Here is a 26270-nt window from a genome sequence, read left to right on the forward strand (position 1 = left end):
GTAGTATCTGGTCTTACATTTAGGTCTTTAATCCATTTTGAGTTTATTTTTGTATATAGTGTTAGAGAACTTTTTAATTTCAGTTTTGCAGCTGTCCAGTTTTCCCAGTTCCACTTATTGAGGAGACTGTCTTTTCTCCATTGTGTATTTTTGCCTCCTTTGTTTTAGATTAATTGACCATAAGTGCATGGGTTTATTTCCAGACTTTCTATACCATTCCATTGGTCTATGTGTCTGTTTTTGTGCCAGTACCATACTATTTTGATTACTGAAGCTTTGTAATATATTCTGAAGTCAGGGAGCATGATTCCCTCAGCTCCATTCTCTTTTTCAAGATTGTTTTGGCTATTCGAGGTCTTTTGTGTTTCTATGCAAATTTTAACATTTTTTGTTCCAGCTCTGTGAAGAATGTCATTGTTACTTTGATAGGGACTGCAGTGAATCTGTAAATTGCCTTGGGCAGTATGGTCTTTTTAACAATATTGATTCTTCCAATCCAAGAACATGGTATATCTTTCCATTTGTTTATGTCATCTTCAATTTCCTTCATCAGTGTCTTATAGTTTTTGGTATACAGGTCTTTTGCCTCCTTGGGTGGGTTCATTCCTAGGTATGTTATTCTTTTTGGGGAGATGGTAAATGGTATCGTTTCCTTGATTTCCCCTTCTGCTATTTTGTTGTTAGTGTATAGAAATGCAACTGATTTCTGTATATTAATTTTGTATCCTGCAACTTTACCAAATTCATTGATGAGTTCTAGTAGTTTTCTGGTCACTTCTATAGGGTTTTCTATATATAGTATTGTCATCTGCAGTGACTGTTTTACTTCTTCTTTTCCAATTTGGATTCCTTTTATTTATTTATTTTTTCTTCTCAGATTACTATGGCTAAGACTTCCAAAATTATGTTGGATAAAAGTGGTGAGAGTGGGCATCCTTTTCTTGTTCTTGATCTTAGAGGAAATGCTTTCACCTTTTCCCAATTAAGTATGATGTTGGCTGTAGGTTTGTCATATATGGCATTTATTATGTTGAGTATGTTCCATCTATGCCCACTTTCTGGAGAGTTTTGATCATAAAGGGATGTTGAATTTTATCAAAAGCTTTTTCTGGATCTATTGAAAGTATCATATGGTTTTTACTCTTCAATTCATTAATGACTGATTTGTGTATATTGAAACATTCCTGCATCCCTGGGATAAATCTGACTTGATCATGGTGTATAATCCTTTTAACGCATTGTTGTGGTCGATTTGCTAGTATTTTGTTGAAGGATTTTACATCTATATTCATAAATGATATTGGCCTGTAATTTTCTTTTTTTGTGATATCCTTGTCTGGTTTTGGTATCAGGGTAATGATGGCCTAATGGAATTAGTTTGGAAGTGTTCCTTTCTCTGCAATTTTTTGGAATAATTTCAGAGGGATAGGTGTTACTGTTCTCTAAATGTTTGGTAGAATTCACCTGTGAAGCCATCTGGTCCTAGACTTTTGTTTGTTGAGAGAGTTTTAATTACTGATTCAATTTTAATACTAGTAATTGGTCTATCCATATTGTCTATTTCTTCCTGGTTTAATCTTGGCAAATTGTACCTTTCTAAGAAATTGTCCATTTCTTCTGCATTGTCATTTTTGTTGTTGTATAGTTGCTTGTAATATCCTTTTATGATCCCTTGTATTTCTGTGGTGTCAGTTGTAACATCTTCTTCATTCTTGGTTTTATTAATTTGGGCCCTCTCCCTTTTTTTCTTGATAAGTCTGACTAAAGGTTTATCAATTTTATTTTTTATCTTTTCAAAGAAACAGGTTTTAGTTTCATTGATCTTTTCTATTGTTTTTTCATCTCTATTTCATTTATTTTTTCTCTAATCTTCATGATTTCTTTTCTTCTATTAACTTTGGGGTTTGTTTGTTCTTCTTTCTCCAGCTGCTTTGGGTGTAAGGTTAGGTTGTTTACTTGAGTTTTTTCGTGTTTCCTGACGTAGGCTTGTATTGCTATAAACTTCCCTATGAAAACTGCCTTTGTTGCATCCCAGCGGTTTTGGATCATTGTGTTTTCATTTTCATTTGTCTCAAAGTATTTTTTGATTTCCTCTTTGATTTGTTCCGTGATCCATTGGTTATTTAGTAGTATATTGTTTAGCCTCCAATGTTTGCAGCTTTTGCAATTTTTTTCTTGTAGTTGATCTCTAACCTTGTAGCATTGTGGTGGGAAAAAATCCTGTGTACAATTTCAATTTTCTTAAATTTGCTGAGGCTAGCTTTGTGGGCCAGCATGTGGTTGATTCTGGAGAATGTTCCATGTGCACCTGAGAAGAATGTGTATTTTGTTATTTTCAGATGGAATGCTCTATAGATATCAATTAGGGCCATCTGGTCTAATGTGTTATTTAGTGCCAGTATTTCCTTACAGATTTTCTGTCTGGATGATCTGTCCATTGATGTAAGTGGGTGTTAAGGTCCCCTACTTTTATTGTGTTATTGTTGATTTCTCCTTTTGTCTGTTATCAATTGCCTTGTATATTAAGGTGCTCCTATTTTGGGTGCATATGTATTTACAATTATTGTATCCTCTTCTTAGATTGATCCCTTAAGCATTATGTGGTGTACTTTGTCTCTTATAACAGTCTTTATTTTAAAATCTATTTTGTCTGATATAAGTATTGGTACTCCAGCTTTCTTTTCATTTCCATTCACATAGACTATCTTTTTCCACCCCCTTACTTTCAACCTGTATGTGTCTCTAGCTCTAAAGTGGGTCTCTCATAGACAGCATATACATGAGTCTTGTTTTTGCATCCATTCAGCCAGTCTATGCCTTTTAGTTGGAGCATGTAATTCATTCATATCTAAGGTAATTATTGATAGGTGCGTTCTTACTACCATTTTGTTAATTGTTTTGAGTTTGTTTTTGTAGTTCTTCCCCCCTCCCCCATCTTCTTTTTGTTCTCTTTTCTTGTGCTTTGATGACTAGAAAAGTTCCTTTAACATTTGTTGTAAAGATGGTTTGGAGGTGCTGAATTCTTTTATCTTTTGTTTATCTGTGAAGCTTTTGATTTCTCCATCAAATCTGAATGAGAGCCTTGATGGATAGAGTATTCTTGGTTGTATGGTTTTCCCTTTCATCACTTTAAATATATCATGCCACTCCCTTCTGCCTGAAACGTTTCTGCTGAAAAAGCAGCTGATAACCTTATGGGAGTTCCCTTGTATGTTATTTGTTGCTTTTGTCTTGCTGATTTTAATATTCTCTCCTTATCTTTAATTTTTGTGAATTTGCTTACTGTGTGCCTTAGTGTATTCCTCTTTGCATTGATCCTATGTGGGACTCTCTAAGCTTTCTGGACTTGGGTGACTATTTCCTTTCCAAAGTTAGGGAAGTTTTTGGTTAGTATCTCTTCAAAAATTTTCTCAGATCCTTTCTCTCTTTCTGGGACCTCTATAATTTGAATATTAGTGTAGTTCATGTTGTCCCAGAGTTCTCTTAAATTTTCCTCATTTCTTTTAATTATTTTTTTTCTATTTTTTCTGTTCTGCAGTAGTGATTTCCACTAATCTGTCTTCTAGCTCACTAATCCATTCTTCTGCTTTGTTTAGTCTATTTTTGGTTCCTTCTAGTGTTACTCATTTCTGTAATTTTATTCTTCAACTCTGCTTGGGTATTCTTTATAGTTTCCAGCTCTTAGACTTCACATTTTTGAATTAGTGTTTTTGGTTTTTCCAGATATTACTGCTGAGTCATATGGTAGTCCTATTTTTCACTTTTTGAGAAACCTCCATACTCTTTTCCACAGTGGCTGCACCAATTTAAATTCCCACCAACAGTGTACAAATGTTCTCTTTCCTCCACATCCTTGCCAACGTTTGTTATTTGAGACAAATTCTTAGAGATTCTAGTTTACTAAGGGAATTAAAATAGGTATATTGAGAATTTCAACATAGAACAGGCCAATTTCCAATTTAATTCGACAAATATTCGGGGGGAGGGTATAGCTCAAGTAGTAGAGTGCATGCTTAGCATGCATGAGGTCCTGTGTTCAATCCCCAGTATCTCCTCTAAAAATAAAGAAACCTAATTACCACCCCCCTGCCAAAATAAGATAATTAAATAATACAATAATAAATAATTTTTTAAATAAAGAAATATTTATAGACTGTTTACTATATTCCAGGCACCTAAGTAAGTGCTGGGATGTGATGATGAGTATGATGGTATTCCAGTCCTCAAGGAGCTCACCATTTAGTGGGGACAAGATACATGTATAATACAGATGTTTGCTGGACCTGTGCTACTTCTCAGAGATCTTGGAATAATTGGTATTGGCCTCTATTTTTCCATGATATATGAATTCCTGACTCTCCCCATGGGTCTTCTCCCACAAGGGGTGATTACTACCCTAGCTGACCATCATTTGGTCTATTAAGCCCAAAGGGTTAATAGAAAATAAAATGTTTCTGTGATCACCGTGTGGCTTAGAACCTTTCCCTTGCTTTCTTCATGCTTTTGCCTATGTCTTCTTTGTCTACACATGCTATCTGTGTTTTATTCCAATACAATTTACACATAAAGTTCTATCCTTCATTAGGTTTCACAAGAAATCTATCCACAGTAATCCTTTCATAAATTCTAGACTTCATGAAAGAGTTGGAGGTAAAAGGGGAAGTTCAGGACACAAAACATGTGGCTTCCCACTGTCTTCTCTTTCTTCCTCTCATATCTTCTCTTATCCCTCTCCCTCCCAGATTGCTCCCATAGTTCCAAACACTTCCTCCTCTATTATGCAGAGCACTTCTGTCCTGGATTTTCCCTACTGGCTTGCCTATCCCAATGCATAAAAGATAAACAGACAAAGAGTCCTCTTTTTAAGTGGATCACTTTCTTTGCAAGGCAGTTAGGTTTATATTTAGCAAATTTGTTTTTGTATTATATCTATAAGTAAATGTATTAGTTTGGCAGACCTTGTTAATTATTTTCCCAGTACTCATTCCTCCTGTTTTTCCTTGCCAACAGACTCCAAAATTTTTTCTGGGATGCAATGTGACTAGCTCCAGGCAAGATACTCATTTTTCCAGCTTCCTTAAAGTCAGGGTGGCCAATGCACACAGTTTAGGCCAATGATCATAAGGGGGGGATCAGATGAAGGGCTCTCAGGAAGGCTGTTTTTCTACTCATAAAATGGACAGATACAACTCGTGCTGTCTTCTTACCAAGGGAAAAGACCCAAGGAAAAGGTCTACCTGAAATAATGTGCTCACCTTTGGTCCAATCAACTGTGGTTAAGAGTTATGATAATGTAATGATATTGCAACTTTTGTTCCAATCATGTAGATGGTGCAGTAGAGGAACAAGATAAGAGGACCAGAATTTCTAGAGAGAGTTTCTGAGTAAATAATCTCATAGGTATCTGATACAACAAAGTTAGAAGATGAATAGTATTGGGGGTATGAAGAGATTCTGTTGATATTGGCTGGAATACCCAAGAATGCCCATATTTTGCCTTCTTTTCCTCCTCATTTGTTCCCTGAGAGCATGACAATACAAAATGGTAAACAGAGCACCATGTTATTATTAGTTGGATCTGGGCCTTATATGTCTAAATACAGATTTCTGGTAAACCTGATTTGAAGTGCATAGATAGCACAGGTTTGAGGTCTAAGAGAGGCTGCTACCTCCCCAATTCAGTGTAAACAAAATATTACCACCATTTTATAACCTGTAGGGCACAGGAAACTTAGATGAAGAGAAAGAACTTTGATGATCCCAGTAGAATGGAAGAAGGAGCAACTGAGAACAAGGCCATGCCCACCTGCCTGGTCTTTAGTCTAGTGACTCCCATTCCTCAGTTCACAAGTAAATGTGACCCAGGCAGTGTTTTGACATCTGATCTATTGGTTTGGCACTTTCTTGTGTTTAGGAAGAATGAATAAATAATAGGAAAACACATGGAAACCATCTGTTAGAGAGATTTCTGATGTGAGGAGAGGTACTGGGAGCTCCTCTCTCTTTATACTCCTCTACATTTTATTCACTATGTAACCCTTTGGGCTTAATAGCCCAAATGATGGTCAGCTAGGATAGTAATCACTCCTTGTGGGAGAAGACCCATGGAATATCAGGGAAGTTCTGCTCTTCCTTTTGTGATATCATCTCCATGGCATTCATCAATCTATTACTTATCCTTCCACTACCACAGCTGCACAGGAAGCCAAAAATTTACCCATTATTTTACTATTTTATTTTCCATCTCAAATTATGCTTATCTACAATTGTCCAACCTAGTTCAATGAGTAGTACTACATGGTAGCATAGTCCAGATAATGCAACACCAGCACAGCAATATAAAATCCTACATTTGAACAATTTGCACACTTTTGAAGATTGTTTCCACAAGTTAGAGTCCTATATGGAAACCTGCTTCTTTTGTAGAAATTAAATTCCCAAAGAAATTAAAGCCAAAATTTATTTTCTCCCCAGTTTCTTATTTTTCTTCATCTCAGCCAGAGGAGGTCTCACCCAGTCGCCTGGGTGGAGTTTGGTTTTCTTTAGCAGCTACAGACTTGGCTCCATTTCACTGGGATTGTAACTCTTCTAACACTTCTGAAGTTGCGCTCGTAGAACTTCATCTCCCTTGGGTCTCACTTTTCTCAAGTTTCAGTCCCACAGTCATAAAACGTAGGACCAGGTGCTTAGGACAATCCACAGAAATAACGTTCCACATATTACTTTCACTAGCCCTATTGCCTGTGGAACAAGGATAAACGGTGAACAGAATAAAAACCCCAAATCTTGGTCTTAACTTCATCTGTATGCCTGTCAATCTGTGCTAATTGTACACCTATCAACTATTAAAGAAAATTCAACTGGCAGAAATTGTGTATAAAACGATAAACTGAGCTTCCATATTTATTTTCTAAAAGCCCTGTGGAATCTCAAATATTTACTGGCTCTGTGCTGCTATTACAGGCACTTATCAAACATAGACTCATGAAAGTATTGTTTTTCCCTCAGTTTTTGAATTCCCCAGGATTTGGTTACCTGAATAGCAACAAAAATTTTCTTCTGCCATCTAAATTTTCCTGCCACAGTAGGATGTAACCTGTCTTGGAGAAATATGCCATTACTCATTTCCAAGTGAGAGATAGGGGGTGGGAGTGGGTAGAACAAGATACTTTCCCTACAATCAATGTCTAAAAGCATGTGCACCAAAATTCTTCCTATCCAAGTGTCCTTTCTTGACTGGTCATAAGGAGAACTTCTCTTTCTCCATGTGGAACTCTGCCTTCCAATCTCGCTTCAACAGAAGTGCAGCTGTCTTTTCCATCTAAATTCCACAAAGGATCTCCAACTTCAGTACAGAACCTCTTTTTCTCCTAATACCAGCTGCAAATGTGATTACTAAATACAGGGGGCTGCACAAAATATTCCCTGGTGTAAAGTGATGGGAAAATGTGATTGAAATGTGGCTCACTTAAAACCTAAGTGAGGTCTCTAGTGATACTCCTGTTCCCAATCTCAAATCCAAATATTAGTGTTCTCTGGATAGCCACAGAGCACAGGAATCTGAATTAATGCCAACATTCTTGAGAGAGAGAGAGAGAGAGAGAGATCGATTTACTTCTGTAATGTAGGTTCTGACCCTCTTACAATATCCACAACAGAGACAGAGAGGAATAGAACAGGAAGGGCCATGCATAGCCATGGAACTTATTTGCAGATAGTGATCCCACCTGCTATTATTAAATCTGACCCAATATTGGTCATACCATCTGACTTATAATATCAGTATTACTTCTTGGGAAGGAACAAGGAAAGGGCAGGGTAGAAAGGCAAATATCCTCCTCGTATAAGTAGAGGGCCTGAGTGCTACCTTTGCTACTAAAATAGGAATTATTCGGGTAAAATGGTCATGGGAGGAGCAATAGCTTTCCAGTTAAAGGGAAAAAGAATAAGCAAAGACACAGGAGTGTTAAACAGCATGATGTGGGAGAGCAGTATTTTTTCTGCAAGGAAGAGAAGTTCAATTCAAACTAGCTTGGGCAACAGCAACAAAAAATTTAGCATGAAGATAGAGTGTCTTATGGAATCCAAGAACAATAAGGCAGGCGGACTTAAAGGAATAAACTGGAGCCCAGGGACTCAATTGCTATCTGGAGTCTCCATTTTCTCATCTCTGCATCTTTGTGTGTGTGTGTGTGTGTGCTTAATCTTTCATAGCAGACAAGCTTTTTCTCTTTCCTGGACCATATGGCATAAAAATGGCTGCTGCCAACAGCTTTGAAGTATACACTACTCAGCATAAGAAAGCAGCCAGAGTAGGCTGAAATATTTTAGCCTTGATTCCAAATTTCTGAGGAAGGACTATGGTAGACCCAGATTGGTCAACTGTGGCAAAAAAATCACATAACCTGATAACTCTAGTAACATTGAGATGAATTGGTGGGAAGAGAATTTCTCAGAAGACAAATGTTTATCGAAGGAGAATTGCAGGAGTATAATGCTGAGCATGAATTGAGATTCAGAGAATAGAAGGAGATAAGGCTGGAGAAGAGACAGGTTATAAAGACTATTATGTAGCTTGAAGTGTATTCAGTAGGCACTGGAAGTAGGTTTGAAGTGTTTTTAAGCAAGGAGGAATTTAGTAAGGTTTGAATTTTAGATAACTCATTTAAGAAGCAGTGTGGAAGATGGTTTGGAGGAGAGTTAATAGTGAAGGCAAGGAGCCCAATTAGGAAGTTGTCAAAATAGTTCTAAAAAAAGATAAGGGCCTAAACTAAGGCAAAATTGGTGGCAGTGCAAGTGTAAAGGAAAGATGGATATGAGAAATATTTAGGAGATAGAATCAACAGGCCTTATTAACTTAATTAGATGTGGTGAAATAGGAGTTGTAGAAGAGAATCTAAGGTTACTTTCAAGTTTCTGGCTCAGGAGACAAGGCAAAGGGTTTTGCATACTCTTTATTCACTATTGTATACAATGCCAAATGTTATCCAGATATTGCCCACAATCTTTCCAATCTTCTCCTTGGAGTGGAGCTGGCATTGTTCACTCAGGGACTGGAGGCAAACCTCAGAGGAGTTTTGCCTATAGCACACATCTGACCCCTGGAAAAAACCAACAGTCAATTGACTGTTCCAAGTGATAGATGAAGTATTTTCATCCTCCATGATCCTTTTTCTTTACTTCACCTGGGCAGAAATGCAGCTGTAATTTCCTTTCACCTTATTTCAGATACAAAAGGTATACATTCCCTCCATAATATATATATTATTCTACAATCTAGCAGAATTCCTAAATGAAGGCCTTTTAAGCAGGGGATATGGACATTCATAAATTTATTGAGGGCTTACTATGTCCCAGGTACTATTCTAAGCACTGAAGATAGAAGAGTGAACAAAACAGACAAAAATCCCTGTCCTCATGGAGCTTCCTTTTGAGTGATACAACTTACTACTTTGTGCATATATGCAGTTTATTTTTCAGGAAAAGGTACAGCAGTCTTGACATATCTCACATAAAATGATCATAATCTAGCCATTTAATCTGTTTCTCCAAGAAGGTGAAATTATTGTGTTATAATAACAGGGTCTCCCTTTGATGAGGTTTTTGGGTATCTCCCTTAACAAGAAAGAAGAACATATTAACATTGGAAGATGATGAATTCAGTTATGGACAAAATGAATTTGAATTGCTTCGGGATCATCCAGGTGAAGATGTCTAGTAGACAAGTGGCTCAGGAGGGAGGTCTAAACTAACAATATTGATTTGAAAGTCATCTATGTATAGAAAATAGACTGGAGAGTAGAACAAAATAAGTAGGCCATGAACAAAACCGTAGGAGAACATAAACATTTAAGAAGTAGATAGAAAAAGAGGAATCTGTGAAAGTTACATAAGTGAAAAAGCCAAAGAGGAAGAAAACAACAAAGAGAACTTGTATTTGGAAGTGAAGTGAGTAGAAAATTTCAAGCAAACTGAAGGAATCAATACTATCAATGTGGCAGTGAGGTCCAAAAGAAAGGGGCTTGAAAGTGCCCATTGCATAGAGAAATTTGTCAGTAATTGGTGTTCTTAACAACAGAGGTTTCAGCTGGAAGGTATAGGTAAAATCCCTATTACAATGGTTTAGAGGTGAATTGGAAGTGAAGGAATAGAAGCAGTAGTGTAGATAACCAGTTTTGAGACCTCTAGGTCAGAAGGAAAAGTGATAGGATAACAGGAACACTTCATGGAAACTAGAGGAAACTCCAGGATAAAAGAAAAGTGTTTCTTTTAAGGATGGAAGAGTTTGAGTATGCTTACAAGCTGAGGGGAATGAGTCACAGAGGGAGAGGATTAAGGTATTGAAGACAGAAAGAAAAAGTGATAGAGCAAGATCTCTGAGGAGATGGGTGAGATAAAGATCGGGAGCTCAGATGAAGATACAGTTTTACACAGTCTATGTGAAGCTGCAGGGATTGAAGTATAATATGGGAGCAGATGCAGATTGTGGATGAGAAAAACACCTAATAGCTTCCATTTTTTAAGGAAGGTAGGTGATAAAGTAGTCAGTTGGGTGGGATTTGATGGGTGAGTGAATTCATCAGTTATAGTGGAGAATGTTTAAGGTTTGGAATGGCAGCTGAGGAGAATTAGAGAGGGACTAACCAAGAAAAAATGAAAGGATTTCCAAGTTGTGCCAAGTAGTGAGATGAGAAACTAAATCTGTGGTGGCATCAATTTACATTAAAAGGTCAGAGTGATTTTATTCAGAAAAGCTGGAATGGAAACAGGGAACGAGGCTAGAGGGGATAAAGCATATTAATACACAGGGTTCAAGTATCTGGAATTCCAGGAACTACTCCAATAAAGGAGTCCCCTTAAGTTATAGGTCCAGATGGAATCTCCAAGGAGCTTTTTCAGAAACTTTATCTAAAGTCTATCCCCAATCCGATATCCTCCCCTTCAAATATGTCTGTCAACTTACAGTATTTCATTTATGTTAATTATTATCTTGCTTTCTTGCATCCAGATCTTTGGGGTTGGAGCACTGTCTAATATTTGTGCCAGATCCCCAAATCAGTATTAGTACGTTGCCCTATTTTAGCCATCAGATATAGACCTTTTCCAGACTTTCTGGCATGGCATTAGAGGCATTTCACAATTTGTCTCCAATCTACTTCTCTATACTCAACTCCATTACAGCTTATGCTGCTCAGCTCCTAAATACAGATATAGTATTTGTTAAGTCAAACTTTTCTACTTTCACTAAACATATCATGTACTTTCACATTTTCTGGACCTGTGAACATACTTTTTCCTTTGCATAGACTATACTTATTCCCTTCTGGAAAACTCCTACTCATCCATCAACACCCAAAGCAATGAATGCCACCTCTTCTGTGACTTTCTTATTTATTTAAGAAAGACTTTCTCATGGTCTGCTAGGTACCATCTACTGTGTCAACACCGAGTTGTTTTTGAAGAACTCACTGAACTGTAAAGGAAAATAAAGGTGAGTAAAGGAGGAAAAGGCTGTTTTCCTCCCCTTCACTTCTTAGAGTGTCTTTTGTGGGGATATAGTGGACATGAATCCTTTCTCTAACTTTTGGAATGTAGGTAAATCTTTCCAGGGACTAGCTCACTCTCCTGTTTTATTATGTAGACATGTTCCTAAGGTCATGAGAAATATTCCCCTTTGAAATGTAAAGACAGAATTAATATGGGAGCACATCTCCAAGTGTAAGTGTCTTCCAGGAAGATTCAAGGTATATTTTGGGGAGATAGAAGTTTTATTACTTTTTTGGAGGAATTCAATTAACTAGACAAATAGCCACCTCAATTCCCAAGTAAATTTTGTATTGTTTTACTGTATAAGTTGTGTGGAACTTTATCCTGACTTTGCAGTCTCTTAAGGGCTACCTATATGTATGTACTATGTTGTGCTTACTCAATAATGAATGTTTTATTTCTTTCCGTATTGATGTGGCTAGGTCTCTTTGTTGATAGGAGTTTTTTCTTTGCCAGCATTGTTGAGACAGATATATTGATGTGTACAAAAGGAGCTCAGATTTTATATTAAAACCTCAGGAAAAATGCTGAAAGAGTTTAAGTGCTGCAGTGACACAGTTCTGTATCTAGAATGGAAGAATCAAAGGTGAATATTTCTCTGTTTCACTGTAAATATAATAAATGTGTGCTATAAAATGTAATGAGTTCAATAAGTTAACAGAGAACAAAGATTTTATGTGACTTAATAAAGATTTAGAAGACCTAAGCAAATTGTGTTAGAAGTCTGTTGCTGTGATTTGTTGATAGCTCTTGGAAAAGGACAAACACTAAAGAATTATCTTCCTTTGAACCTGAAAGGCATGTCTATATCATATGAAAGGAAAGGTATGATCTTTGTGAGAACTCTATCCAAGCTCACTGCCATATTCACAGTTGTAATACATATTCCCTATCTTATAGTCTTCCCTGTTAATTAGTTTATCGATTTTTTTCAATCTGGTACTTCCGTTTAATTAGTCTTGGAGGGAGTCACTCTTTTTCACCTTTCCAATTGTTTTTCTCTTTCTTCAATATTTTCTGGATGTCTGGTCCTCATAAAGTTGCAATTTAGTCTTATATTCCATTTGAGATTCCACTGTTTCATTAGCAATTCTTCTGGGGCCTCTCAAACTTCTTACACATGGTACAGCTATTTTTATGCTTCCTAAAATGTTTAAAACTTTTATTAAATAAAAATCCAGAAGGGCACAATATGTTTGTAAATATGTTTATGCATTGTATTAAGTTCAAAATTGGTGACATTTTTAGTCATTACACATTACAGAAACTCTAAGCCCAATTTCAAAAAGATCAAGTAAATAAGCCCCCAGAAACCCACAATTTTTGTGACAGTCACTACCTACATGTCAATTCTCAGTGTCAATAGTTTAAAATTAATGTGTAATTTGGGAAGGACCACTGGATACATGTTCACTAATTGGAGGGTTTATGTAGAATTCTTCCCCAAATGAACCTTGGGGAAATATATCTAAGCACTTTCTAGATCTAAATGTGTCTCAAAAACTGCAGGGAATGGTCTGTTGCTGGGTGACCAAGGGAGAGTGAAAAGTAGCTAGGGCTAGGACAATACAGGAAAGATCTTAGAAGACCTTGAATGCTAAGCTAGGGAGTTTGTACTTTATTATAGGCAACAAGATCTACTGAAAAATAGCTCTAATTTTTACTGAGTGCTTACTCTGTGCCAGAGTAAGCTATGTATGTTAAATGCTTTACATGTACTCTCTCATTTAATCCTCATAACTAGTCTATAGGCACTATAATTATCCCCATGAGGAAACAGATTTAGAGAAGTTAAGCACCCTAGCTCAAGGAAACATAGCTACTCGGTGGTGGGGCAGAAATTAAAAATTGGCTCTAACTCCAAAGCCCATTCTCTAAACCAGTGGGAAGTGAGAATAGATCTATGTTTTACAAAAATCACTCTGGTAGAAATATGAGAACAGATTGCAGGGAGACAATCTAAAGGCAAGGAGACCAGGGAGGATGCTGTTACAGTAGTAGTCAAGAACTGTTAGGCCCTATTAAGCCTAACAATCAGAGTTATGCAAACGAGTGACATGGTCAGGTAAGTTATTTAGAAAATTGCTCTGGAAGCCCTTGTGAAGTATGGATTGAAGGAAGGGAGACAATAAGTTAGGAGATTGTTGGGACTGTCACTCTCAACCATCAGTGTGTTTGTGGAGGGGCCGGGAGACAGTCATAACCAAAATCCTTTGGCCTATTGCGATTTGCACAGCATCCTAACCTCTCCCCACCTCACCCCTACCCTGACGTAGCCCCTTCCAGGCCCTAGGAAGCGGGCTTTTGCGCTCTTTTCTAGGTCGCGCGGACTGAGCACCAACAGCAGCGCCAGCGGTGACGGTGTTCGCCAGCGGGGGTGGGGCGCATGCGCGCGGTTGCTAAGCAACGGCGGTCGGGGCGCCGCGGCTGTGTGTGTAGGCAGCCGCTCCAGAGAAGGAGGAGCACGAGGATGTCGCTGCGACCGCGGCCCCGAGAGGGAGCCGCTGCTGCTTTGTGGCCGCGGGGGCTGAGGGACGGGAATCAGGCCTCCCGGGGGTCGCGTCCCTGAGGGGACCGGGGGCGGCGGTCCCGCCCGAGCTCGGGCCTAGTACCCGGGGTGGGTCCGGGCCCTTGGGCGAGGGCCTCCCCCCCATTGCCTCCCCTCGCCCCTCCACGTCGATGGTGGTGAAGTTGGCAGCGCCAGGGAGTGCAAGGCACCAGGCTGCCTCCGTTGCACCCAGCTCCTTCTGGGGTGCGTCTCTCGTTCTGGCTCACGGACACCTGCGCCGCTGCCTCCTCTAGCCCGCTGAGCCCACCCCTGGCGGCGGGCGGGGGAGGGGCTTCCCCCTGCAGGGACTGTGTCGAACTGGGCAACGACGGGACCGTAGGAGAGTAGGGGTGAGTAGTGGTCCCGCACTCGCCCGGTGCTGGGGCGCCTTTTTGGCCTCCGGGGCCCCGGGAGGCGCCTGAACCGTTGCTTTCTCCTGCAGAAGGTTCTGATGCCTCTCCTACATCTGCTTGCGGCTTCCCATTCCCTTCGAGGTAGTCTTCCATCTAAAAAGCATCACTCTCTGGTCTCAACCCAGGCGTCTAGGAACGCGGGGTCGGTGCTTAAGGCCTGGCTTTGCTTCTTAGATGCCATAGATGTTGATAATTCTACGTACCATCATGCAGCCTAGTCCCCGATTTGGAAACAGACGTTCCCAGAGCCATGCTCGTCCCTTTTCCCTCGCTCTTTCTCTCGTGAGGCTCAGCCTAACCGCAGGCTTCTCAAGAGCCGATTCTCAGGCTGCTGTCGCTCCATGCCTTAAAGCTTGATAGGCAGCTAGCATGGCCTCTTACTTTTGTTTTTCTGCTACTCGTGTGCTGAGAGTTTTTAAAAGCTGTGTGCCTGGCTTCTGACTCCTGATGTGTAAAAGTTAGGAAGACAGTACTTATATTAAATAATACTAATAAAACAAACTAGCAAACACAAACTCCACTTGATTTCCAAAGTGGAGTCAAACTTAAAGAGTAGTAGGGGAAGAGTGGCTGATTGATAACAGGCCAGACAGGTTTTACAAACTAACTACTCTTTATCCGGAATGACATACCTTTTTAAAAATAGATAATGATGAGGAAACGTGAAATGTCCCTAATAAAAACTAGGATGTGTTATGATCTATCTATTCTTCCAGGGGTAGCCTGTAGTTGAGAATAGTTGCTTCAAAAAGCATTTGACATGAGGAACCTGAAGTGATTTTTCTGGCAGGGTGATTCGATGAGGATATAAAGTTATAAGGTACTTCTTGAAAATTAGCAACATTATCTTTAAGGAGTGAAATTTCTGTAAAAGAAAATGGTTGAAAAAAGTTGCAGTTCACAGTTGATCCCTTTCAAAATAGACAATTTAGATTAACTAGTAATTTTGATTGTAAGGTACTTCTGTGTGCAGACAATGAAAGATGGGTTCCTTCTTTTATTTGGCTCCCTTCCCTCCCTGCTGGTTTTTAAGCCATTTCAGGTTTCTTTTATTCAAAAAAGAAGAAATGAAGAAGAAGTGAAATAATGGAAAAGCTAAATTTAGTTTTGGGTAAAAGCTTTTAAGCTAAATATTTTTTAAAAGAATATGGGATGCCAATTTTGATTAGATAACTTTATCTAATGAATCAGTCAAGACTGATAACTGTGATAGTTTTGGGTAAAATGTTCTGCTTTAGAAGCTTTCGCATTGTTTGAGATTCTCTTGGGTATGGTTTAAAACACAATATAATTCTGGTATCACTTCAAAATCATCTTGGACCTCAATTAGTATTGTTTGTTTTGTGAATTGGCAAACTGACAGGCTTTTAGGTGCTAGATTCCAAAGTTTTTGTTTTGGAAAAGTTCTTGATGAATTCAAGTCTGAATTATTTGAAATAATAATGTACCATGTGGATGCTTGCTGTTCACTTTCACATACTTTTAGAACCAGGCAGTAATTTGGATCCAGCTTAAAATTCTGTTGTAATGAGTATGGCTATGAAGGTGCCACATACTCAAGAGCATTTATCCAGATTGTCATAACCATATTATAAGATAATATTAATAGTTCATTTTGCAAGGCACTTGACCAGTGAACTCTGGAATGAGTTAGGTTTTTTAAAATTGACTTTCAACAAGCTTTTACTTTCAAGCTTCATTAAAGTACTCATTACTATACTAGATGCTATGGAGAATAGAACAGAAACAGATTCCAGGAATTAAATTGCTTACCCATTGGAGAAAGAAAATAGATACATGAGATATTGCAATCAACAACTGGAACATAGAATAGTACAGAATAAGAACTAAAAGAATTAAGAGTAGAAGGAGATCTTTGAAGGCTGGTGTTCATCTAAGAAGGCATTATAGAGAAAGTCAGACTTGATTTGATAGAAGTGTAGGCTTTAATGGAAGGGCAGGAGTTCATACCATGACCTAAGGCACCTGATTTTCTAATCATTGTAAATATTACTCTCCTGGATAAACCTAAAAAAGGAGAGGACTGTTGGTGGCAATTAACTGCATTATAGTGGGCATAGGGTTTTTTTAAATAATAAATTACATACTAAATTATTAAATTAAATGTAAATAATTTTTCAAATGTATGTACTATAGAAATCAGACTTAAAATAATCATAGTATTATCTGGGGCAAGTAAGAATGCTTTCTAAGCAGATATAGATAGATTATTAGGTTCACATATTTTTATAACCTGTAGATTTTCACTGTCTCTCAGGATGTTTAAAATCTGTGTTTTGTACAAGACTGTTCTGATTAGTACAACTTTAGATTATTAATATGCTCCAAAGACTATTTCTTGATAAAGTAAATTAAGGAAATTCTATAAACAACATGAATTTTGGTCCATTAAAATATATGATAGCTTAGTTTTTAGTACTGCTAATTTGTACTGCTATTTCTATGATTTTCTGAAAACCAAGCAGGGTGTATTACAGTCCTGCAAATTGATGTCTAAGTTCTAAAATAATGTTATTAATAGCACATGTGTTAATAATTGGCAACTAACATCAGTGTTTAAACTGCAATTACAAACCTCTGCAAAACTTATAGTTCTTTTCTAACAACTGTCTGCAGTTTTGAGAATTAGTTATGTGATGAGTCTTCTGGATTTTTGTCAACCATTGTAAGTTGATGTTTTATATAAAAAATAATGGGAAAATATACTGCAATTGTTACATAAAAAAAAAAGGCATGCCCCTCTCCCCAACAGGAATTCACATATTAAAATTCTAAACACAAAGAATTCTTGAGGTAATTCACAAATTTACTCTAAGGAACAAAATACCCAAGCTTGAAATTTTTTGAGGCTTCTATAGACCATATTGTATCTTTCATTTGGTATCTTTTGCTGCCAGCAATAGTATTCTCTGATTATAGTTATTACTAATCAACTTTAACTCAATGTAGCTAATAGTTTCAACAAATATAATTGTTTTGGGCATCCTCTGCTTAGGATATTAGCTGTTAGTTAAGTAAATAAGTTATTAATTAGACAACAGGATGATCCACACAGACACAGTCAGTGAATATCTGATCACTGTTGGAAATTAACCAGTTAACAGATAACAAAATATTTTCAGAAGACATTGGGGTTAGTCTCCTTTGCTAAGCATTATTGCACGTTTCTGTTCTTAGCTGCTTATCTGATATTAAAAGGAAAGGTATTTGGTAAGAGAACTGGTGAATTCAAATGATGGGGAGACTGTTGAGAAAATTAAAATTACCTTATGTATGTCAAGTTCTAAGTATTATGGTGGTTTAAGGCAGGTACACATCTTAGGTGTATTGTTAAATCTGACTGGTAGCAGCATATGAAATAGGGTAAGGAATTGTCCATTTTGTTACTAAATAATAGGTAACTCAATATTTTTACCACCGTATTACTGAGTCTGAAGGTAGAGCAGCATTACACTGAGTATCAATGATACATCTGTAAGTTATAATTTTCTTTACATATGTATTTTTAAAAGTGTTACCATGTGTCTTAAGTATGATCTTTATTATGTCAATGGATTGAAAAATTTCCCAGCTGAGTACATCTCTAGATTTTATTGTGGAAGTTTATGGGAAGAAAATGTCTTTTACCCAACAACTATTTTTGGAGCATATTTTCTGGAGCATAACCTTTTTAATTAAGTGGAAAATGTAGGAGGAAAAGTGGAGAGTAGAATTCCTTCTTAAAGTATGGTACCTATAAACAAAGTAAAACAAAACCTTCATATATAAGATATAAACTAATATTTACAGGAACTGTCTCATACACAGTTATCATTCTCTTAATATCCCATCTTATGTTATGAATTGTTAACTCTCCTTGGACTATTGACACCCAAAAGTTTCCCTGTGGTCTAATTCATTCCTATTTTCCTAATGACAAATGTACCTCAGGGATTTGATGGTGAGACTGTTACTGAAAAAGAAGCTTTTTTGTAGCAATTTGAAAATGCAATAAATATTAACTGAAAAACCTGAAATAGAATTTTGATATAATTAATAATGAGGAAAATGGACATTTTCTAACAATCTTCATTAAAACTGTTATACAGTATTAGTATCTCTGTAACCTTTCACAATCCTGAATTATATGGGTCCTCATTACGTTCACTTTCTATATCATATTTCCACTTTTCCTAACCACTGTGGATATTGGTTTGTTTTGTCAGTTCTGAGCTACTTCTGTGGCCCCAAAATGAGTTTTATAAAATACATTTATATTTTTAAAAAGTTATCCAGGAAAGATTTTCTGTCATAGTCTCAAAAACTGGATCCATATCAGATAAACTGTATTTGAAACCAGTTGATATGACTGGAAGTAGCAACAAGAAGAGTAGCCCAAGTTATTTTAAAATACTGTATCTATCTCAGGCAACTTTTGCATCACTAGATTTTTACTTCAAAAATAATTTTCTTTATTGTAAGAAGGAAAAAGTCAGAAGTTAGTTACTTCTGGAACAAAAGTGTGGATCATTTCATTCAGATTGATTCAGAGTTCTTCACTACATTTTTATCATCTAAACTGTTTGTGTGTGTATATATATACACATACATACTTAATTTTTAAAAAAAATAGAATAAAAAGGAATATCTTCCCTATTTTTCCATTCTGTCTTATTGTTAGACTTTATACAGTGTCTTTCAACTGAGGAATTCAAAGCATTCTTTTTACATTCTGTGACATTTCTTACCATCCACCTGAAATTACTTTTCTTTTTTTTTTTATTTCAAATTGAAAACTAGTTGACATATCAGATGTGACACAAGTAATAAGTTTGATTCCGCAGGTCATATGTAAGCCAGTCTTATTAGTTTCATTACTTATTAGTTGCTCTTTGCCCTTTACAGGGCTGGGCATATATCGTATACTAATTCATTTAATTGTTCTTGCTGCATTTAACCTCTCATACCCACACAGACTTATATTGTTTCTTTTCCTGTGTACTTTCAAGGCTGTCATTATTAACTGGGTTGGGTTGTTTTTGCTTATCATCAGTAGATTTAATTATCATGGATTTTGTATAGATACCTGTGATTCCATAGAAGGGAAAAAGTAAGTGTATAAGAAAATGGGTATTTATATGTTTCAAAATTTTCTTAATTTGCAGTAACTTTGGTAGAATAGGTCTAAAATGGTTGAAGTTTTGAAGTTTAGAATATTTTTTATGAGCTGCAGTTTTTATGGCTTCCTTGTGCATGTAGTAACCAGAATTAGATTAACAAAGTGTTAGATATCTTGCTTTAATAAATAGATGGGAATGATTTGTAGTTAGTATATCAATGAATTATATGTAAAGAGATATTTCTAAGGTATTTAAAGGTGTAAGCAGTTTTTCTTTTAAGTAGTTTAATATCTTCTCTACTATCTTGTTTACACTGTTAGTTTGCTTAGCAAACTCTTTGTTCATAAATAATACTAAAGTCGATTTAATCTCAGCCCCTGTCTGAATTATCACAAATTCTGAATCATTGGGGCCCAAATTACAGTGAAACAAAATTTCCTTAATCCAGGTCCCCCTAATCAAAATTTTGTTATAGCCTGAATGTAGTAGTCATGCTAAAATATCTTTTTTAGAGTGCTTACCCCATGCTGGTGATGGATTACACCCTACAGGAGAAGCAATCAAAATCCTATCAGAGATTAGGAAATATCAGATCTTATTTACTGGCTACCAAGTACTGATATTTCATTAAAGTAAGTACTAAAATGAACGTAGGAATATCTAGGCCTTATGTATGTAAGAAGTCTTCTAAATGCTCTATTGAATGTATGAGAGTTAAGATATTAATAGCATTTGTTCACAAGAAAAGGGATTTGAATATCAGTTAATAGTTTAAACAAATTTAGAGCAATAGTTATGGTGAAGTGCTTTTAGGTGTTTTAAAAACTGCAGTAGCAGTATTATTTGCATATAAATTCTTGCAGGTACAGATTTTTAATTCATCAGAGTAAGAAAGTAAAGTGTTAAGTTGACTGAGTTGTATTAATATGTTAATGATGTTGCAGAAGCTCTGAAAGTAGTAAAACTTCAGGTCCTCCTTCACTGGTTCATATAATACATACATGCAAATGGATGCAGATTTGTTCTATTTATGTTATGATGCAATAAATTCTAAAACCCAGAATTTCTTGTGTTATGGAATGAAATTCTAACAAGAAGCTGAAGTGAATGTCAAAGTTAACCGAGACAACACAGCTACATCTAACAATAGAGTTGCTAGAGGCTTGTTATTTACTATTGATTCTCTTTTGGAAGAAGAAAAAAACCGAGTTCTCTGCTTCAAAGCCTTTTACAGTAATGATAATTCACCTCTATTGTGTAACTCATTGCTCTTCATTTATAGGTCTTAGATCTTAGGAGTAAGAGCAAAGGAAGCAATAACACAGAGGCTATTGGATCAAGTAGAATAAAAAAAATTAGTTCTCTGGAATTTTTCTCATGCCACTTTGCCATTATGGATGAGAGGAAGAAAGACTAAGTATTCACGTAACACTTTTCTCATAGCCAAGGATCCAATGCAGAATAAGAATTAGCAAAATCTATTTAATTAGTAGCCTGTGCTAGCAGAAGCTTAGGAAAAAATTTAAAACTGTTTGATTTTGGAAAGTAATTGTATTTCCATTTGAATATGAACATTTCTAATCTGGGTGGTCCCAGCGACTTCAGTTAACTAAAGGCTATTGAATAAAGTATCTTGGTTAATGAATTTTCTAATTAACTAAGGATTAATTCAAGTATGTAATGGAACTGGGGCAAGGATGCTTTGCATAAGGTGTCTAGAGCTTTGTTGTGCATAATTTTTATTGTTGACCGCTGACCCAATTGTGTCTGTGTTGATTAAGGATTTTTGGTTGCAAATAACAAAGATCTACCTCAAACTAAATGGAAACAAAAAATAAATTTATATTAAGGTTACACGAGGTTCTCATGGAACCCAAGGGCAGAAAATATAGCCCAAGCATGTGAGGGAGTATAATAACTAGGACTGAAAAGCTGTCAATGGCTAGGGGAGCTTTCTGCCCTCTTTCTCTCCTCCCTCCCCTTCCTGGAGCCATAGGGTCTCCAGTTTATTTTTGTTTCTTTCAGCTTCTCTGCTTTATTTTTCTCACTAACTCAGCACCTAGCCAAACAGGGCTTACCCTAGAACTCCCAAATTTATGTATTCTAAATTCAGGTGTTCAGCAGAGACTCATTAGCATTTCTAAATTCCAGTTCTGATTGACCCAGTTTGGACCAGATGTCAACCCAGTTATCTTATTATCTACAGCTGGAGAGGCATGATCATGTGGTATAAGTATGGCTATTAGACCTCAACTCTAAGTGAATGGACATAAAGTTCTTACAGAAAGTGAGGCTGTAGGCTGAACAGAATCTCAAATGGTATGTACCACGGAGTGTAATTAGAAATAGAGCACATTAGCCATATGCTTATCTTCATTCATAGAATAAGAAGGAACATTAGATATCATATTATCTAGTCTCTTCATATTAAGGAGAATAAGTTTGAGGCCCAGAGATGATTTTAAAAAATTACTAAAGGTCACATGAGAAGCTATGACTAGAATCCTAAGTTTGTGGTTTCCAGTTTTTCCGAAATACTACCAGCCAAGTAACCAGAGTATATAATAAAATGTTAATATACTTTAAAAGAGACCTCATAAAATATAAAGTAATATTTGATTAATATTTTTGTCTAATCAAAATGAATGCAGAGAAAAAGCAAAATAATTATCCAATGTCATTACAATGAAGCAGAAAGCATCAGAAGTCCATGGATAGCATCCATTTGTTTTCAAAAGTAACATTTTAAAATAAGTATAAAAACAGTGATTTTGAAGAACAGACAAATAACTGGACTATCTGGCTTAATGTTGTTAGACTTAAAGAAATAGTCATATAAATATGATATTTTGGCTACTGGGAAATCTAGATTATCAACTAAATCTGGTTTTCCCCTTTTGATCTATTCATTCATTTAACATTTATTTATTGAGTATCTGCTATATGCTTAGCCCTGTTTTAGGCACTGGGGATATAGTGGTGGAAAGAACAAAGTTCCTGCACTCATGGAGTTTGCATTGTAGAGAATGATGCAGGCAGTGAATAAACAAATGATATATAATATATAATGTCAGAGTGATAAGGGCTGTGAGGCTTATAAGCCAAGATAAATAAGGGGATAAAGAATAATAAATGGCATTGTTTTAGATAACACTGGTCAGGGGAGCTGCATCTGATGAGGTGACATCTAGCAGAGACCTGAATGATTCAGGACATGTGAATATCAAGAGGATGTACATTTCAGGCAGAGACTCTGATGTGAGAGCTTGCTTGACATGTTCAAGGAACAGCAAGGAGACCAGTGTAACTACGTGTGTGTGTGTGTAATTTTGGAAACAATTTTAGATGCATAGGAAGTTGTAATAAATATCTAGGGAGATCTTGTGTACCCTTCACCCAGCCTCCCTTAGTGTTATGGTGCATAGCTATAGTATGGTATCAAAATGAAATGAAATGAAATGAAATGAAAGGATGTTGTATTTTGACAAATGCTTTCTCTGCATCTTTTGAGATAATCATATAATTTTATTTTTTTCTGTTAATATGGTATGCCACATCTATTGATTTGCATAATTAAACCATCCTTGCATCCTAGGAATAAATCTCACTTGGTCACGGTGTATAATCCTTTTAATGTATTATCGAGATCAGTTTTCTAATATTTTGTGAAGAAGCTTTGTGTATAGATTCATCAGGAATATTGGTCTATAGTTTACTTTTCTTGTGGAGTCCTAATCTGGCTTTGGTATCAGGGTGACTCTGGCCTTGTATGATGAATTTAGAAATGTTCTGTCCTCTTCAATTTTTTGAAAGAGTCTGAGAATGATTGGTATTAACTCTTCTTTTGATGCTTAGTAAAATTCACCAGTGAAGCCATCCGGTCTGGGGTTTTCTCTGTTGGGAGATTTTTGATTGATGATTCAATCTCATTATTCATTATTGATCTGTTCACATTTTCTATTTCTTCCTGATTCAATCTTGTTTGCTTGTATGTTTTTGAGAATTTATCCATTTCTTCTAGGTTATCCAATTTGTTGGCATATACTGTTCGTAATAGTCTTTTATGATCATATGTATTACTGTGATATCAGTTATAATATCTCGTTCATGTCTGATTTTATTTGCATCTTCTTTTTTTTCTTAGTTTAGCTAAAGGTTTGTCGATTTCATTAATTATTTTCAAAATAACAGCTGTTAGTTTCATTGATTTTTCTTTTCTATTATTTTCCTGTTCTGTTTCATTTATATCTGCTCTGATCTTTGGTAACTTTGGGCTTAGTTTTTTCCTCTTTTTATACTTTCTTGAGGTGTAAAGTTAAGTTGTTTATTTGGGATGCTTCTATTTTCTTAATGTAGGTATTTATTACTCTAAACTTACCTCTCAAAACTTCTTTTACAGTATCGCATAGGTTTGGCATGTTGTATTTCTATTTTCATTTGTTTTGAGATATTTTTGTTTTAACTTTTTATTTCTTCTTTGACCTATTGGTTGTTTAGAAGTGGTTTTTTTTTTTAATTTTCACATATTTGTAGATCTAGCTTCCTTTTTGTTGTTTTCTACTTCCATACCATGCAGTCAGAATAGATATTTGGTATGATTTCAGTATTCATAAATTTTCTGAGACTTGTTTTGTGTCCTGTTATACTAGTATCCTAGACAATTCTGTGTGCAGTTGAGAAGAACATGTATTCTGCTTGTGTTGGATGGAATGGTCTATAAATGTCTATTAGATCCATTTGGTCTAATGTTACAGTTCAATTCCATCATTTTCTTCTTGATTTTCTGTCTGATGTTATATCCATTGTTGACAGTGGAGTATTGAAGTCCCCTACTACTCTTGTATTGTTTTCTACTTCCCCTTCAGATCTGTTAGTATTTGCTTAATACATTTAGGTGCTTCAGTGTTGTATGTGTATATATTTGTGATTATTATATCTATTGATGAATTGACCCATTTACTGTTATATAATGACCTCCTTTGTCTCCTGTTACTGTTTTTGGCTTAAAGTCTATTTTGTCTGATTTAAGTATAGCTGTTTCTACTTTCGTTTGGTTTCGACTTGCATGTAATATCTTTTTCCATCCCTTCACTTTGAGCCTATGTGTATCCGAAATGAAGTGAGTTTTTTCTAGTCAGCATATAGTTGGGTCTTTTTAAAAAAATTCATCCAGCTGCTCTGTGCCTTATGTGCCTTTTGATTGATGAATTCAATTCATTTACATTTAGAGTTATTAGTGATACATAAAGACTTAGTAATTCTATATTATTAGTTGTTTTCTTAGTTTTTTTTTAATTTCCATTGTTTTTCCCCCTGTGTTTCTTCCTACCTTTATAAATTGGTGATTTTCCCTGGTAGTATGCTTTGTTTCCCCTCTGTCTATCTTTAGTGCATCTGCTCTAGGTTTTTGCTTTGTAGTTACCATGAGGTTTACAGAAGTTTTATAGATAAAACGGTACATTTTAAACTGATAGCAACTGAACTTGGATCATGTACAAAAGTTTCACCATTTTATTCCCAACTTTTAATATTTTTGCTGCCCTTAATTGCCTCCTTTTATATTGTATATTCATTAATAGATTGTAATGGCTATAATTATTTTAGTATTTTTTTCCTTTTTACCTTTATACTACAGTTAAGTGGTAAACCACACCATCCTATTTCATATTTAGAACTTTCTAGATCTGACTGTATATTTACCTTTACTGGTGTGTTGTACACTTTTACATGTTTTCATGTTACTAATAATGTCTTTTCATTGCAGTTTGAAAAATTCCTTTCAACATTTCTTCCAAGGCAAGTCTAGTGGTGATAAACTCTCTCAGCTTTGGTTTGTCTATGAAAGTCTTTATTTCTCCTTCATGTTTGAAGGATAACTTTGCCTGATGAAGTATTATTGGCTGGCATTTTTCATCTTTCAACACTTCGAGTATGTCGTTCCTCTCTCCTCTGGCCTGAAGGGTTTCTACTGCGAAATCTACAGATAGCTTAATGGGGGCTACTTTGTAGGTTATTATTTTTCCTAACTGCTTTTAGAATTCTTTCTTTATTCTTGACAAGTTCATTGTAATGTGTCTTGGAGAAGGTCTTTTTTCATTAAGATAATAGAGTGTTCTCTACACATACTTCAGAGATATTATAGGTTCAGTTCCAGACCACTACAATAAAGTTAGTATCACAATAAAGCAAGTCACACACATTTTTTGGTTTCTCAGTGCATGTAAAAGTTATGTTTGTACTGTACTGTGGTCTATTAAATGTGCAGTAGCATTATGTCTAAAAAATGTATATACCTTAACTAAATAATATTTTATTGCTAAAAAATGCTTATCATTATCTGATCCTTCAGCAAGTAAATCTTTTTACTGGTGGAGGGTCTTGTCTGGTGATGACTGCTGACTGATCAGGGTGATTGTTTCTGAAGGATTGAGTGGCTGTGACAGTTTCTTAAAGTAACAGTGAAGTTTGCCACATCAATTGACTCTTTCTTTTGTGAACAAGTTCTTTGTAGTAATGCTGTTTGATAGCATTTTACCCATAGTAGAACATCTTTCAAAATTGGAGTCAGTCCTCTCAAGCTTTGCTGCTGCTATATCAACTAAGTTTATGTAATATTCTAAATCCTTTCTTGTCATTTCCACA

The 26270-nt window shown here is 36.1% G+C and overlaps 1 protein-coding gene and 1 long non-coding RNA gene across 3 annotated transcripts in view; one reads left to right on the forward strand and one right to left on the reverse strand.

The window, feature by feature from the left end:
• The window catches only part of ZC3H12B (zinc finger CCCH-type containing 12B), a 394029-nt gene that overhangs the window by 20892 nt on the left and 346867 nt on the right, over window positions 1-26270 (forward strand). Inside the window, exon 1 of one of the 2 annotated variants that reach the window (XM_032476103.1) lies at window positions 13971-14445. The exons of the other annotated variant lie outside the window; for it this stretch is intronic. The gene's annotated coding sequence lies outside the window, so the exon portion shown is untranslated. Of the gene's footprint in view, window positions 1-13970; window positions 14446-26270 lie in introns of those variants that run through there. 2 annotated transcript variants of the gene reach the window in all.
• Window positions 3537-15030, reverse strand: LOC116662265. The gene is made up of 3 exons (XR_004318304.1): window positions 15019-15030; window positions 7868-7875; window positions 3537-3680 (listed from the first exon to the last, which is right to left on the reverse strand). It is a non-coding gene; the product is annotated as an uncharacterized LOC116662265 (long non-coding RNA).

This window comes from Camelus ferus, chromosome X (genome assembly GCF_009834535.1).
Source record: "Camelus ferus isolate YT-003-E chromosome X, BCGSAC_Cfer_1.0, whole genome shotgun sequence".
Taxonomy (NCBI): Eukaryota; Metazoa; Chordata; class Mammalia; order Artiodactyla; family Camelidae; genus Camelus; species Camelus ferus.